This window comes from Rhinoraja longicauda, chromosome 19 (genome assembly GCF_053455715.1).
Source record: "Rhinoraja longicauda isolate Sanriku21f chromosome 19, sRhiLon1.1, whole genome shotgun sequence".
In the NCBI taxonomy this organism is placed as follows: domain Eukaryota; kingdom Metazoa; phylum Chordata; class Chondrichthyes; order Rajiformes; family Arhynchobatidae; genus Rhinoraja; species Rhinoraja longicauda.
In genome coordinates, this window is record NC_135971.1 from 5,769,617 (window position 1) to 5,786,954 (window position 17,338).

The 17,338-nt window shown below is 54.2% G+C and overlaps 2 protein-coding genes across 2 annotated transcripts in view; one reads left to right on the top strand and one right to left on the bottom strand.

Annotated features, from left to right (window-relative positions):
• Nucleotides 1-17,338, bottom strand: part of LOC144602606 (zinc-binding protein A33-like) — a 313,416-nt gene that overhangs the window by 76,644 nt on the left and 219,434 nt on the right. The gene's annotated exons all lie outside the window — the stretch shown is intronic.
• Nucleotides 8,141-17,338, top strand: part of LOC144603025 (nuclear factor 7, brain-like) — a 424,775-nt gene continuing 415,577 nt past the window's right edge. Inside the window, exon 1 of the mRNA XM_078416152.1 lies at nt 8,141-8,220. The gene's annotated coding sequence lies outside the window, so the exon portion shown is untranslated. The remainder of the gene's footprint in view (nt 8,221-17,338) is intronic.

Genomic DNA, 17,338 nt, shown 5'->3' on the forward strand with positions numbered 1-17,338 from the left:
GAGGCAGGAAACATGTTCCCAATGTTGAGGGAGTCCAGAACAAGGGGCCACAGTTTAAGAATAAGGGGTAGGCCATTTAGAATGGAGATGAGGAAAAACATTTTCACTCAGAGAGTTGTGAATCTGTGGAATTCTCTGCCTCAGAAGGCAGTGGAGGCCAATTCTCTGAACGTATTCAAGAGAGAGCTGGATAGAGCTCTTAAGGATAGTGGAGTCAGGGGGTATGGGGAGAAGGCAGGAACGGGGTACTGATTGTGGATGATCAGCCATGATCACATTGAATGGCGTTGCTGGCTTGAAGGGCCGAATGGCCTCTTCCTGCACCTATTGTGCGTGGCCTGGCCTGGCCTGGCCGCGGCACTTTCCATCGCCCGGTGGGGGCTCAGGACTTTTATCAGCCTGCTCGGCTCGGCCCTGGGACTTTCCATTGCCCGGTGGGGGCTCAGGACTTTCATCGGCCTGCTCGGCACGGCCCTTGGACTTTCCATCGCCCGGTGGGGGCTTCAAAAAGTTGGGAGCCTCGATCACCTCGTGGCACCACGGGAGAAGAATGAGAAGGAGATAAGACTTTTCTTTGCCTTCCATCACAGTGAGGGTATGCCTGGAGCAATCACTGTGATGGCTGTTTGTGTAAAAATTGTATCTGTGTGTCCTGTGCTTTTTGTTGTCTACTGCCGGACCCTGACGTGAGAGGACGCTGGCGCTGTTTATTCGCCGCTTCTCCGTTAGGATAGTTTGTCTGTTTGTTTTTATGTTATGATTGTTCTTGTAAAGCGCTTTGAGCTCCCGATAAGGCGCTATATAAAATAAATGCTTATTATTATTATTATTATTATTATTGTCTATAAACGTATCTCCAGGTTCACCACTGTGTGGCTCTGTCTCCTCCAGGGTCCAGGAGTCGTTGGGCGATCCTGTTCACCGTGATCCTCCTCACTGTGATCCTCCTCGCCGTAGCCGTACTGGGAGTCTGGGCATCGTATCTCTGCAGCAACCCCCACACCGTGCCGTAAGTGTCCCCCTCACCCCCCCCCCCCCCCCCTCTCCCCTCACTGTCCGCGACCCTCACCTTGATCACTCAGGGTAAGATCAAGTGTAGTATCTGTTCTGGCACAATCTAATGTTCTTATAAGAACAGTGTAAGTATAAGAGCAGCATTTGCATTAGATCATCGACGAGGAGCGGAGGTCAGGAGCACGTGTCTGGTTTAGGGGTGGATCCATGCTGGTTGGGTAACCAACCTAACACCCTTATCCAGGTGGGATGGCAGTAGCAAGTGGAGCTGGAGGGCAGGGTATCCGGAATACCCTGCGTGTATCGGTGAAGGACCTCAAGGAGGGGAACCCTTTCTCAAGGGATCTCTTCATCAAGAAGGTGCTGCTGGAGGCCTGTGGATTCAAGGCCGGGGACATCTTCTGCCTCCAGGACTTCCCAGGTAACGGATATTTCGACGTTACCTTCCAGAACCCGGCGGGATGGCAGAAGTTGCTGCAGGATTTCCGTGAGAAGGGGGATGAAGCCCCGCTGTCGCTCCTGAAGGTGCAGCCGCTCTTCACCCTCCCCACCCAGAGGGAACGGATGATCACGGTGCACATGTTTAACCCACATGTGCCCGTCGTGGATGTCCTCACCTTCCTTGCGCGCTACGTCGAAGGGGCCGGAAACTGCGTGGACATAAAGGACTTGTTCGGGATCTGGACGAGCAAGAGGCAGGTAAAGGTGAAGCTGAGGGTGGACGGGAAGGGATTCATTGTCCACCCTCCCTCGGTGTTCGCTATCGGAGGGAACCGGGGCTACATGACGTACGTGGGGCAGCCCAGGGTGTGCAGGAAATGCAACAAACCTGGGCACGTGGCGGCAGAATGCAGGACAGTCGTCTGCAGAAACTGCAAGTTAGAAGGCCACGAGACAAGGGATTGTAAAGAGAGTAAGAGCTGCAACCTGTGTGGGGAGGCAGGCCACCTTTACAGGGCCTGCCCTAAAAGAGCAAGCACTTATGCACAGGCGATAAGAGGGGCCGCTGCCAGCACCCCCAGGGTGGACGAGACGCCTCCTACCACGGAAAAAGTCCAAAAAGGAAAGGAGAGCAGGGGCGAGGACAACGCGACCACCAGGAGCCCCCACCCGCAGGACAGAGCCCCCCAGGCCCCCGCCCACGAGGGCGAGTCGATGGAAGAGGGGGAACAGGAAGAGGAGGAATGGAAGGTGGTACAGTCGAGGAAAACATTGAAGGCTATGCGCACGGAGAAAAAGGCGGAGGGGGCAAGCAAGTCCCAAAAAAGAGTCCTCTCCCAGGACGAGGCCAGCAGCCTCTCCGCATCGGAGGATGAGACGACCAGGAAGAGCCGACAACGGAGGCAGAGGCAGAGGAAGAAAACGGGGGAGGAGGAAGGTAAGAGAAAGAACGTGTCTGTTGCCCCCCAGCCCCAGGAGACTGGGAGCAGTGCCAATGGGCCCCAGCCCCAGGAGACCGTGAGCGGCAAAATGGCCAATGGGCCCCAGCCCCAGGAGACCGTGAGAGGCACAACCGCCAATGGGCCCCTGCTCCAGGAGACCGTGAGCGGCACAACGGCCAATGGGCCCCTGCTCCGGGAGACCGGGAGCGGCACAATGGCCAATGGGCCCCAGCTCCGGGAGACCGGGAGCAGTGCAGTGGCCAATGGGCCCCAGCTCCGGGAGACCGGGAGCAGTGCAGTGGCCAATGGGCCCCAGCTCCAGGACACTGGGAGCAGCGCAGTGGCTTCGCCAGAAAATACACCCTGTGCTGAGGAAGCCACCAACCTGTACCACTACCTGTGCGACAAAAATGTGCAGGAACTCAGCCAGATGATTGGCATGCGGGAGGATCGCCTGGGACACTAAAGGACAATGGAGCTGAAACTGGCATCCTTAAACGTGCGCAGTGTGAAGAGCACTGTGCGATGTGTAACCGCCTTGCAGTACCTGGCCAAGGTAAAGGCGGATGTGACTTTTTTACAGGAGTGCGGGCTGCCACACCTTCGCTGCTATCGGAGGTGGTCGCGATGGTGGCCCCACGGACTGTCGGTATGGTCGGGGGGAAATGATTGTCGTGCGTCCGGTCTGGGGATCTTGCTGCGGGGAGGGGGCTTCACCATCACTGAGGTAAGGGAGGTGGTGGGGGGTCGTCTCTTGGTGGTGGATGTAATGTACCGTGGTTCTCCGCTCCGGCTGATTAATGTGTATGCCTCACCCAGGTGGAGCGAGCGGGTGGCCGTCCTCCAGCAGCTCCCACCGCTGCTGGCCACGTCTAGACCGCTCGTTCTGGCCGGTGACTTCAACTGCATCATCGATGCGGCTGGACGATCCGGCAGTGCCAACCACAGACTGGACGGCACCTCCAAACTCCTGGTGGAAACGGTCAAAGATGCAAAGCTGCGCGACGCCTTCAGTGACCCTGCAGGCGGAGTCCAGCCACGGTTCACCTGGTCAGGACCAAACGGTTCAGCCCAGTCCCGGATAGACTTCCTCTTCACATCGAGGGCCGTCACGGTCAGACACACCGACCTCGCCCCGGTGTTCTTCTCTGACCACTGCCTCCTTCAGGCCACCTGTCACCTACAGGAGGACCGGAAGGCGGGCAGAGGGACGTGGAAGCTAAACGTGGAGCTGTTGACCCCGGAGAACGTTAAGGAGCTAAAGAGGGACTACGCATGTTGGAGAACTGTGAGGCCCCTCTTTGACTCCCAGACACTCTGGTGGGAGGCAACAAAGGAGAACATCAAGAAGTTCTTCGTCTCCAAAGGTGTTCAGAGAGCAAGACAGGGTAAGAGGGAACTGTGTCAACTCCAGACAGATTTGCAGCAGCTACTCCTTCTGCAGAGGAGAGGGGTGGATGTGAGGGAGGAACTGAGAGAGTTGAAGGGCCGGCAAGCTCGGCTCTTTACCTCTGAATCCTCCAAGATCATCTTCCGGTCCAGGGTCCGCCATGTTGAGCAGGATGAGACGTGCTCACGTTACTTCTTCCATAAGGTTCACAGGGGGAGCTCTGGGATCAAAAGCCTTAGGGAGGAGGACGGCTCGGTAACATCCTCGCAGACAGACATGCTCAAGATCTGCAGATCCTTTTATAAGGATCTGTACGACGTAAAGACCACAGACAGCACCGCCTCCCAGAACTTCCTGTCCTCCATCACGGAAGTCTTGGACGACAGCAAGCGGGAGAGTCTGGACCAACCACTGACCCTGGAGGAGCTGACTGGCTCCATCCGTTCCTTTGACTCGAGTAAAACTCCCGGAGGCGATGGCTTACCGGCAGAGTTGTACTCGGCTCTGTGGGACTGGGTGGGCCCGGACCTGCTGGAAGTGTACAACGATATACTTCTAGCAGGCAGCATGTCAGACTCTATGAGGAAGGGCAACATCACCCTGATCTACAAGCAGAAGGGGGAGATGAATGACTTAAGGAATTGGAGACCCATCACATTGTTGAATGTAGACTACAAGATCCTGTCTAAGGCCATCGCCAACCGGGTCAAGTCTGCTCTGGGACAGGTGATCCACCCGGACCAAACCTGTGCTGTACCTGGCAGGAAAATCTCAGACAGCCTGGTGCTGCTGAGAGATACCATTGCCTAAGTGCAGGACAGACGGGTGGATGCCTGCCTGGTCAGCTTGGACCAGGAGAAGGCCTTCGACAGGATATCGCACACGTACATGAGGGACGTGCTCTCCAAAATGGGCTTTGGGGAGGGAATCAGGAAGTGGATACAACTGCTCTACTCTGATATCTGTAGTGCAGTCCAAATTAATGGGTGGGAATCAGACAGCTTCCCCGTCAGGTCTGGAGTCAGGCAGGGTTGCCCTCTTTCCCCTGTCTTGTTCGTCTGTTGCATTGAACCCTTTGCCGAATCCATCAGGAAGGATGCGAGCATAAGAGGAGTGACATTGCCAGGCAGTGGGGGCACTCAGGTCAAGGCCTCCCTGTACATGGACGATGTCGCCGTCTTCTGCTCGGATCCAGGGTCGGTCCGCAGACTGATCAGCGTCTGCGACCAGTTTGAGTTGGCCACGGGGGCCAGGGTAAACCGCAGGAAGAGCGAGGCCATGCTCTTTGGCAACTGGCCCGACCGATCTTCCATCCCCTTCACCATCAAGCCTGACTTCCTGAAGGTGCTGGGGATCTGGTTCGGGAAGGCTGAGGCATGTAACAGAAATTGGCTGGAGTGGATAGCCAAGGTGGGGAAGAAGCTGGAGCTGTGGAAGCAGCGCTCCCTCTCCATCACGGGGAAAAACCTGGTCATCAGGTGTGAGGTGCTCTCGGGGCTGCTGTACTTGGCGCAAGTGTGGCCCGTCCCTCCCTCCTACGCCACGGGGATCACCCGGGCCGTCTTCCGTTTCATCTGGGGGTCGGCGATGGACCGGGTGCGACGAGCCACAATGCACAAGTCGGCAGACAACGGGGGTAAAGACGTGCCCAACGTCGCCCTCATTCTGATGGCCACTTTCGTGTGTGGCTGCATCAGGCGGAGCATAGAGCCAAGGCACGTGGGCACCAAATGCCACTACCTGCTGAGGTTCTACCTGTCCCCGGTGTTGCGAAGGATGGGCCTGGCGCAGATGCCACGCAATGTGCCAGTCAGCTGGACATTGCCGAACCATCTGTCGTTTGTGGACAGGTTCTTCCGGACCAACACCTTTGACCACAAGTCCATCGGGCAGTGGTCAGCACGGAACGTCCTGCAGGCACTGCAGGGGAATGACTCCATGGATCCTGTGGCGTGGTTCCCAGAACAGACAGCCCAGCTTGTCTGGCAAAATGCCTCATCGCCAGTACTCACCAACAAGCACCAAGACCTGGCTTGGCTGGCGGTGAGGGGAGCCCTCCCAGTCAGATCCTTCCTGCACCGCCGGAACCTCACTACCAGCGCACGCTGCCCTCGGGACGGCTGCTACGGAGAGGAAACGGTGGCCCACCTCTTCAAAGAGTGTGGATTTGCCAGGAGAGTCTGGAGAGGTCTGCAGGGGTCCCTGTCACGATTCATTCCGAGCAGCTCCGTCACAGAGGACTCTGTGCTCTACGGACTGTTCCCAGGGACGCATTCCGAGACTGACATCGAGTGCTGCTGGAAGGTCATCAACTCGGTGAAAGACGCTCTTTGGTCTGCCCGATCCTTGTTGACCTCCCAGCGGAGCGAGCTGTCCGTCAAGGAATGTTGCCGACTGGCCCACTGCAGACTGCAGGAGTACGTGCTGAGGGACGCTCTGAAGCTCGGTGCAGCCAACGCCAAGGCCCTGTGGGGGAGGACCACAGTCTAGGGTCCTTCCGCTGCTGGACATGGGGGGCAGGGTGTGGTGGAGAGAGACGCCCCTCCAAATAAGGGATATGTATGTAAATGTATGTAAATGTCTAAGTAAATGCCTGTATTGAATATGTAACCTCCGGGAATGTCGGATGGGTTTGTTTAAAAAAGATGTTTTGTAAATGATATTTATTACTTGAATAAAGTATTTTTTGATTAAAAAAAAGACCCTCCCCCCTCACCGCCCCTCCCCCAATCTCTGTCCCCCCTCTGTCTCCCTTCCCTTCCCCCTCTCTCTGTCTCCTCCCCCCTATCTGTTCCCCCCTCCTCCCTCTCTATCCCCCTTCCCACCCTCTCCGTCCCGTCCCCTATCACTCTCCGTCCCGTTCCCCCCTCTCCGTCTCCCTTCCCGTGCCCCCTCTCTCCGTCTCCTCCCCCCCTATCTGTTCCCCCCTCCTCCCTCTCTGTCACCCCCCCTCTCCCTGTCCCCTCTCTCCCGTCTAACATTGTGGGGTGACGCTGCCCCGGCAGTGAACGGGATGGATGGGCCGCGATGCCCAGTCACTAACACAGGACTCATTCTCTCTCTCTCCCCCCCTCTCTCTCTCTCCCTCCCCCTCTCCCCCTCTCTCTCCCTCCCCCTCTCTCTCCCGCTCCCTCTCTCTCTCTCTCTCTCCCTCCCCCTCTCTCTACCTCCCCATCTCTCTCCCTCCCCCTCTCTCTCTCCCCCCCCCTCTCTCTCTCTCCCCCCCCCTCTCTCTCTCTCCCCCCCCACCCTCTCTCTCGCAGGGATGAGGAGCGGGGCTGTGTGGGACCGGGAGTGTTGCAGAGTGGGGACCGCTGTACGCGGGGGGTGACAGAGCACCCCGTCTCTGGGTGTCGGGGAACGGGTTTGCTGCTGCGCCGTCTCTGTGGCAGATGTGACCAGATGTGTTCATGGTCCCAGATCCCAAAGTTTACGACAAGATCCTTGTGGAACATGGAACAGTTCACACTTTGTCCGTGCTGTCGGGGGGTCTGGGGAGAAGGCAGGAACGGGGTACCGACTGTGGATGATCAGCCATGATCATATTGAATGGCGGTGCTGGCTCGAAGGGCCGAATGGCCTCCTCCTGCAACTATTGTCTATTGTCGCCTCCAGCGAGCGACCATTTAAGCCGTTAATGATTGTTTAAATAAATAACACACGCCCACAATTCAATATAATAGGTCGTTTCCCCGATGATAATTCCCCGTGAACGACGATCAGACGTCGCCCACTCTTCAGTCCCCTGGCCCCGCCCTCCGCCCCTGGCCCCGCCCGCCCGCCATCCTCCACTCGGCCCTGGCCCCGCCCTCCGCCCCTGGCCCCGCCCTCGCCCCCTGGCCCCGCCCTCCGCCCCTGGCCCCGCCCGCCCGCCATCCTCCACTCGGCCCCTGGCCCCGCCCCCGCGGCCCCGTCCCGCCCCGGACCCGCTGCGTGATGGCGGCTCGGCGAAGTGCGCGTGCGCGCCTCTGGGCGGCCGCCGCTGCGTCATGCGGAATGTGCGCGTGCGCGCACCGGGGCCGGGGAGAGCCGGGCGGGGGGGCTGGAGAGCCGGGGGGGGGGGAGCTGGAGAGCCGGGGGGGGGGGGCCTAGTGAGCCGGGGGGGGGGGGCTGGAGAGCCGGAGGGTGGGGGGGGAGGGCCGGGGGGGGGGGGAGAGCCGGGGGGGGGGCTGAAGAGCCGGGGGGGGGAGGGGAGAGCCGGGGGGGGGAGGGGAGCCGGAGGGGGGGGGGAGGGGAGCCGGAGGGGGGGGGGGGGGGTTGAGCTGCGTCAGTCCCTCAGTCAGTCAGTATATCCATTTTCCCTTTTCTCTGTCCCGCTGCACCAGGGAGTTCTCCACAGCGTAGAGTGGGTCGCCAGACGGGACCGGGACCGGGACACCGCCAGGATGCGGCGCTCTCTCTGCACGGCCGTGGATCTGCTGTACCTGCTGGCAGGTAGAGACATGGGGAGAGAGAGAGAGATAGATGGGGGAGAGAGAGATGTGGAGAGAGAGAAGGGGGGGAGAGAGATGGGGGGGAGAGAGATGGGGAGAGAGAGATATGATGGGAGAGACAGATGGGGAGAGTGAGAGAGATGGGGAGAGATGGGGGAGAAAGAGAGAGATGGGGAGAAAGGGAGAGATGGGGAGAAAGATAGAGATGGGAGAAAGAGAGAGATGGGGGAGACGGAGGGGGAGATGGGGAGAGAGGGAGATGAGGGAGAGAGAGATGGGGAAGAGGTAGATGGGAAGAGGTAGATGGGGGAGGGAGGGAGAGGGGGGGAGAGGGGGAGGGAGGGGGAGAGATGGAGGGAGAGGGGGGGATGGGGAGAGAGGGGGGAGGGAAGGAGAGGCGGGGATGGAGGGGGAGGGAGGGGGAGAGATGGAGGGAGAGGGGGGGATGGAGGGAGGGAGAGAGAGATGGGGAGAGAGAGATATGGGGAGAGGGGGTAGAGAAAGAGAGAGAGAGAACGAAAGCTGCTGTCCACGGAGTTGGGAGTGGTCAATTGTCAGTCAAACACTGTACTGGGGTAACTCAGCGGGTCGGGCCGCATCTGTGGAGAGAAGGAATGGGTGACTTTTCGGGTCGAGATCCTTCTCTGAAGAACCCGAAATGTCACCCATTCCTTCTCTCCACAGATGCTGCCCGACCCGCTGAGTTACTCCAGCACTCTGTGAAACGTCACCTATCCATGTTCTCCACAGATGCTGCCTGACCCGCTGAGTTACCCCAGCATTTTGTGTCTACGTTCATCAGTGAAAATGTCATTTAGCTTAGTGATACGGCGCAGAAACAGGGACTTCGGCCACCGGGTACGCAGCGACCAGCGATCAGCCGCACTAACGCTGCCCTACACACACACACAAGGGACAATCTCTGATTTTACAGAAGCCAATTAACCTACAAGCCTATCGGTCTTAAGAGGTAGTAAAGAAAGCAAACTCAATGCTAGCATTTATTTCAAGAGGGCTTGTGTACAAAAACAGGGGGTGTTATGCTGAGACTCTATAAGGCACTGGTCAGGCCCCATTTGGAATATTGTCAACAATTTTCGCTGCACTCGCTGGAGTTTAGAGAATGACCTCATTGAAACTTCATCGAATACTGAAAGACCCGGATAGGGTGGATGTGGAGAGGATGTTTCCACCAGTGGGAGAGTCTAAGACCAGAGGGCACAGCCTCAGAATTAAAGGACGTTCCGTCAGGAAGGAGATGAGGAGGAATTTATTCAGTCAGAGGGTGGTGAATAGAAACATAGAAAATAGGTGCAGGAGTAGGCCATTAGGCCCTTCGAGCCTGCACCGCCATTCAATATGATCATGGCTGATCATCCAGCTCAGTAACCTGTACCTGCCTTCTCTCCATACCCCCTGATCCCTTTAGCCACAAGGGCCACATCTAACTCCCTCTTAAATATAGCCAATGAACTGGCCTCAACTACCTTCTGTGGCAGAGAATTCCACAGACTCACCACTCTCTGTGTGAAGAAATGTTTTCTCATTTCGGTCCTAAAAGACTTCCCCCTTATCCTTAAGCTGTGACCCCTGGTTCTGGACTCCCCCAACATCGGGATCAATCTTCCTGCATCTAGCCTCTCCAACCCCTTAAGAATTTTATATGTTTCTATAAGATCCCCCTCAGTCTTCTAAATTCCAGCGAGTACAAGCCTAGTCTATCCTGTCTTTCTACATATGAAAGTCCCGCCATCCCAGGGATCAATCTGGTGATTCTTCTCTGTACTCACTCTAAGGCAAGAACGTCTTTCCTCAGATTAGGAGACCAAAACTGCACACAATACTCCAGGTGCGGTCTCACCCATGCCCTGTACAACTGCAGTAGAACCTCCCTGCTCCTAAACTCAAATCCTCTTGCTATGAATGCCAACATACCATTCACTTTCTTCACTGCCTGCTGCACCTGCACACTTGCTTTCAATGACTGGTGCACCACGACACCCAGGTCACGTTGCATCTCCCCTTTTCCTAATCGGTCACCATTCAGGTAATACTCTGCTTTCCTGTTCTTGCCGCCAAAGTGGATAACCTCACATTTATCCACATTATATTGCATCTGCATGCATTTACCCACTCGCCTAATCTATCCAAGTCACTCTGCAGCCTCCTAGCATCCTCCTCGCAGCTAACACTGCCACCCAGCTTCGTGTCATCCGCAAACTTAGAGATGTTGCATTCAATTCGCTCATCCAAATCATTAATATACACTGTAAATAACTGGGGTCCCAGCACTGAGCCTTGCGGTACCCCACTAGTCACTGCCTGCCATTCTGAAAAGGACCCGTTTATTCCTACTCTTTGCTTCCTGTCCGCCAACCAATTCTCTATCCACCTCAACACTGAACCCTCAATACCGTGTGCTTTAAGTTTGTACACCAATCTCCTATGTGGGAACTTGTCGAAGGCCTTCTGAAGTCCAGATACAAACATCGACTGGTTCTCCCTTATCCACTCTACTAGTTACATCCTCGAAAAATTCTATAAGATTCGTCAGACATGATTTGCCTTTTGTAAATCCATGCTGACTTTGTCCGATGATTTCACCACTTTCCAAATGTGATGCTATCACATCTTTAATAACTGATGTGTGGGATGCAAATAATCTGTGGGATTCTTTGCCACAGACGGCTGTGGAGGCCACAAGTCAGTGGACTTGGTCTCCAAATTTGGTCTTCAAATTTGAGGAAGGATATTCTTGCTATTGAGGGCGTGCAGCGTAGGTTTACTCGGTTAATTCCCGAATGGCGGGACTATCATATGTTGAAAGACTGGAGCGACTAGGGTTGTATACACTGGAATTTAGAAGGATGAGAGGAGATCTTATCGAAACGTATAAGATTATTAAGGGGTTGGACAGGTTAGAGGCAGGAAACATGTTCCTAATGTTGGGGGAGTCCAGAACAAGGGGCCACAGTTTAAGAATAAGGGGTAGGCCATTTAGAACTGAGATGAGGAACAACTTTTTCAGTCAGAGAGTTGTGAAACTGGGATTCTCTGCCTCAGAAGGCAGTGGAGCCAATTCTCAATGCATTCAAGAGAGCTGGATAGAGCTCTTAAGGATAGCGGAGTCAGGGGGTATGGGGAGAAGGCAGGAACGGGGTACTGATTGAGAATGATCAGCCATGATCACATTGAATGGCGGTGCTGGCTCGTAGGGCCGAATGGCCTCCTCCTGCACCTATTGTCTATTGGATATTTTTAAGGCAGAGATAGATAAATTGTTGGTCAGTGCGGGTGTCAGGGGTTATGGGGAGAACTATATAACCATATAACAATTACAGCACGGAAACAGGCCCGTTCGGCCCTACCAGTCCACGCCGACCACTTTCTCTGACCTAGTCTCATCTACCTGCTCTCAGACCATAACCCTCCAATCCCCTCCCATCCATATACCTATACAATTTACTCTTAAATAATAAAATCGAGCCTGCCTCCACCACTTCCACCGGAAGCTCATTCCATACAGCCACCTCCCTCTGAGTAAAGAAGTTACCCCTCATGTTACCCCTAAACTTTTGTCCCTTAATTCTGAAGTTATGTCCCCTTGTTGGAATCTTCCCCACTCTCAAAGGAAAAGCCTACCCACATCAACTCTGTCCGTCCCTCTTAAAATTTGAAAATCCTCTATCAAGTCCCCCCTCAACCTTCTACGCTCCAAAGAATAAAGACCCAACCTGTTCAACCTCTCTCTGTAGCCCAAGTGCTGAAACCCAGGCAACATTCTAGTAAATCTCCTCTGTACCCTCTCCATTTTGTCGACATCTATCTATATCTATCTTCTATCTATCTATATAATACTAAAACTCTGCGTTCGTATGTAGGGATGTATGTGTGTATGTACGGAAGTTTAACTTACAAACCCTACTCCTCCAAGACGGTACACCAAAAGCAATTAACCTGGGCAACTATTGTAAGTACTTTCGTTCAAATTGAAGCTACCTTTTTAAAGCTAGAGAGATATTAAAGTTTAAATTTTCATTTCTAACCCTTTTCTTCAAGGGGCTACATTTGTTTCAAAAAGTTTACAGAAAAGCATTTAGTTTTCAGCAAGGATTTAGTTTTCAGCTTGTGACGGCTACATTGTTTCGAAAAGCTTCCAAGAAGTCTTTTTTGTTATTGCAAGTCAAGTCAAGTCAAGTCAAGTCACTTTTATTTGTATAGCACATTTAAAAACAACCCACGTTGACCAAAGTACTGCACATCTGATTAGGAAAAAAAACCAAAACATCTTGGAGAGTAAGAGTGGGGCTGGGGAGGAGAGAATGGGGGGTGTGGGGACGGGCCCAACGGGCCCTCCCCAACGGGCACACTTGGAGAGTAAGAGTGGGGCTGGGGGAGGAGAGAATGGGGGGTGTGGGGACGGGCCCAACGGGCCCTCTTTTCTAGTATCTATCTATATACTACTAAAACTCTGCGGTCCAACATTCCGTATGTATGTATGTATATGTGTATGTACGGAAGATTCCGAAGAGTTTCTGTCCATAACTTACAAACCCTACTCCTCCCAGACGGTACACCAAAGCGCTACGATTTTTGTACCGCCATATTCACCATTAACGTGGGCAACTATTGTAAGTACTTTCGTTCAAATTGAAGCTGCCTTTTTAAAGCTAGAGCGATATTAAAGTTTAAATTTCATTTCTAACCCTTTTCTTGAAGGGCTTCAGCGCGTGATGTCACAATGGCACCCGTGCACCAATGAGAGATCAGCTCGGTTTAAATTTACATCTTCAGCCTGTGACGTCACAATGCTTGTGTGAGATTGTTGCAACATTGTTGCGAAAAGCAACTGCCAGTTTTTTAAAGTTGTGCAAGTCACTTAACATACACAGATCAGCATGGGGCCCCTATTCCCTCCCTCCCCCCTTCCCCCCTCAACCCTTCCTCCCCACTCCTTCCCACCTCCATCCCCACTCCCTCCCCCCCTCCTCCCCAACTCCCTCCCACCTCCCTCACCCCTCCTCCCCTAACTCCCCCCCCCTCCCTCCTTCCCTCCATCCTCCCCCCCATCCTCCACCCTTCCATCCCTCTCCCCCTCCCCCCTCTTCCACCCTCCCTCCCCCCCCTTCTGGTTACAAAGGAAACCCTACGGGACGGGCCCAACGGGGAAAGAGGGGTACTGGGAAAAGGGGAGGTCCCCCTCCCTCCCTTCCCCCCTCCCCTTCCCCCCTCCCCTTCCCCCTCCCCCTCCCCCTCCACACCTCCCTCCTCCCTCCCTCCCCTCCTCCCGGTTACAATGGAAACCCTACGAGGACGGGCCCAACGGGAAAGAGGGGTACTGGGAAAAGGGGAGGTTCCACTTCCCCCCTCAACCCCTTCCTCCCCCCTCCTTCCCACCTCCATCCCCACTCGCTCCCCCCCTCCCTCCCCCCTCAATCCCAACCTCCATCACACTCAGCCCCTAACTCACCCCCTCCCTCCTTCCCTCCATCCCACCCTCCCCCACTCCCTGCCCCCTCCCTCCACCCTTCCATCCCTCTCCCCCTCCCACCTCCTCCACCCTCCCTCCCCCCCTCCGGTTACAATGGAAACCCTACGGGGACGAGCCCAACGGGGAAAGAGGGGTACTGGGAAAAGGGGAGATCCCCCTCCCTCCCCTCCCCCTACCCCCTTCCCCCCTCCCCTTCCCCCCTCCCCTCCCCCTCTCCCTCCCCCTCCCCTCCTCCCTCCACACCTCCCTCCTCCCTCCCTCCCCCCCTCCCGGTTACAATGGAAACCCTATGAGGACAGGCCCAACGGGGAAAGAGGGGTACTGGGAAAAGGGGAGGTCCCCCTTCCCCCCTCAACCCCTTCATCCCCCCTCCTTCCCACCTCCATCCCCACTCCCTCCCCCCCTCCTCCCCCTCCCTCCCCAACTCCCTCCCCCCTCCCCCCTAACTCCCCCCTCCCTCCTTCCCTCCCTCCCCAATCCCTCCCCCCCTCCCTCCACCCTTCCATCCCTCTCCCCCCTCCTTCCACCCTCCTCCCCCCCTCCCGGTTACAATTGAAACCCTACGAGGACGGGCCCAACGGGGAAAGAGGAGTACTGGGAAAAGGGGAGGTCCCCCTCCCTCCCCTCTTCCCCCTCCCCTCCCCCTCCCCTCTCCCTCCCCCTCCCCCCTACCCCCCTCCCTCCCCTCCCCCCTCCCTCCCCTCCCCTCCTCCCTCCACACCTCCCTCCCTCCCCCTTCCCTCCCTCCCCTCATCCCGGTTACAATGGAAACCCTACGAGGACGGGCCCAACGGGGAAAGAGGGGTACTGGAAAAGGGGAGATCCCCCTCCCTCCCCTCCCCCTACCCCCTTCCCCCCTCCCCTTCCCCCCTCCCCTCCCCCTCTCCCTCCCCCTCCCCTCCTCCCTCCACACCTCCCTCCTCCTCCCTCCCCCCCTCCCGGTTACAATGGAAACCCCACGAGGACGGGCCCAACGGGCACACTTGTGCTAGTATAATACTAAAACTCTGCGTTCGTATGTAGGGATGTATGTGTGTATGTACGGAAGTTTAACTTACAAACCCTACTCCTCCAAGACGGTACACCAAAGCGCTACGATTTTTGTACCGCCGTATTCACAATTAACCTGGGCAACTATTGTAAGTACTTTCGTTCAAATTGAAGCTACCTTTTTAAAGCTAGAGAGATATTAAAGTTTAAATTTTCATTTCTAACCCTTTTCTTCAAGGGGCTACATTTGTTTCCAAAAGTTTCCAGAAAAGGATTTAGTTTTCAGCAAGGATTTAGTTTTCAGCTTGTGACGGCTACATTGTTTCGAAAAGCTTCCAAGAAGTCTTTTTTGTTATTGCAAGTCAAGTCAAGTCAAGTCAAGTCACTTTTATTTGTATAGCACATTTAAAAAACAACCCACGTTGACCAAAGTACTGCACATCTGATTAGGAAAAAAAACCCAAAACATCTGATTAGGAAAAAAAAATAAAAATGAAGGCTATAGTGGTCACTTGACATACACAGATCAGGAGGACGGGCCCAACGGGCACACTTGGAGAGTAAGAGTGGGGCTGGGGGAGGAGAGAATGGGGGGTGTGGGGACGGGCCCAACGGGCCCTCCCCAACGGGCACACTTGGAGAGTAAGAGTGGGCTGGGGGAGGAGAGAATGGGGGGTGTGGGGACGGGCCCAACGGGCAGCACCTCACACTTATCAGCATTAAACTCCATCTGCCATCTTTCAGCCCACCCTTCCAAAAGGCCCAAGTCTCTCTGTAGACTTTGAAAATCTACTTCATTATTAACACCACCTATCTTGGTATCATATGCATATTTACTAATCCAATTTGCCACACCATCATCCAGATCATTAATGTAAATGACAAACAACAGTGGACCCAACACAGATCCCTGGGGTACTCCACTAGACACTGGCCTCCAACCTGACGTACAGTTGTCACCATTACCCTCTGGTATCTCCATTCAGCCATTGTTGAATCCATCTTGCAACCTCACTATTAATACCCAACGATTTAACCTTCTTATCAACCTTCCATGTGGAACCTTGTCAAATGCCTTACTGAAGTCCATATAGACAACATCCACAGCCTTGCCTTATCAATTTCCCTGGTAACCTCTTCAAAAAATTCAAGAAGATTAGTCAAACATGACCTTCCAGGCACAAATCCATGTTGACTGTTTCTAATCAAGCCTTGTTTATCCATGTGATTATATATATTGTCCCTAAGTATCTTTTCCATTAATTTTCCACCACAGACGTCAAACTAACAGGTCTATAATTGCTAGATTTACTTTTAGAACCTTTTTTAAACAAAGGTACAACATGCGCAATGCGCCAATCTTCCGGCACCATCCCCGTTTCTAATGACGTTTGAAATATTTCCGTCATAGTCCCTGCTATTTCTGCACTAACTTCCCTCAATGTCCTAGGAATATCCTATCAGGACCTGAGACTTATCCACTTTTATATTTTTCAAAAGTGTCCGTACCTCCTCTTCTTTAATCCTCCTAATTTCCATCACTACTCTACTTGTTTCGCTACTTGTAATCTACATAAATGATCTGGATGTCAACGTACAGGGCATGATCAGCAAGTTTGCAGATGACACAAAGGTGGGGGGGGGGGTGGTGAATAGCGAAGAAGGGATCTGCAAGTTGCAGGAAGATATAGATGAGATGGTCAGATGGGCGGAGCAGTGGCAGATGGAATTTAATCCTGAAAAGTGCGAGGTGATGCACTTGGCAGAAATAACTTGGAGAGGGAGTACACCATGAATGGAAGGACCCTAGGGAAGACAGGGGTACAGAGGGACATTGGAGTACAGGTACACAAGTCCTTGAAGGCAGCAGGACAGGTGGATAGCGTGGTTAAAAAAGGCATATGGGTTACTGGCCTTCATTAGCTGGGGCATCGAATATAAAAGTAGGGGGGTAATGATGGAATTGTACAGAACACTGGTGAGGCCACAGCTGGAGTATTATGTACAGTTCTGGTCACCACATTATAGAAAGGATGTGATAGCTTTGGAGAGGGTGCAGAGGAGATTCACCAGGATGCTGCCAGGGATGAAGGGCCTCGGCTATGAGGAGACTGGGCAGACTGGGGTTGTTTTCCCTGGAGCAGAGAAGGCTGAGAGGGGACATGATCGAGGTGTACAAGATCATGATGGGCATGGATAATGTAGATGGCGGGGAACTTCTTCCACTGGTGGAAGGTTCAACAATGAGGGGACATAGATACAGGGTAAGGGGAGGAAGGTTTCGGGGGATGTGAGAAAGAACTTTTTCACCCAGAGGGTGGTTGGAGTCTGGAACTCACTGCCTGGGGTGGTGGTGGAGGCGGGAACACTCACAACATTTAAAAAGTATTTGGATGGGCACTTGAAATGCTACAACATTCAGGGCTACGGTCCAAATGCGGGAAAATGGGATTAAAATTAGACTGTGTTTGGTAACGGGCGGTGCGGACACGATGGGCCGAAGGGCCTCTTTCTGTGCTGTAGGACTCGATGACTCTATGACTCTATATCCTTTTCATAAAACAAAATGTCCCATTTCACTCCTTTTAAATCCTTTCTCATCTCCTCAACATTAGCCTTTCTCCAATCCAAAATCTCA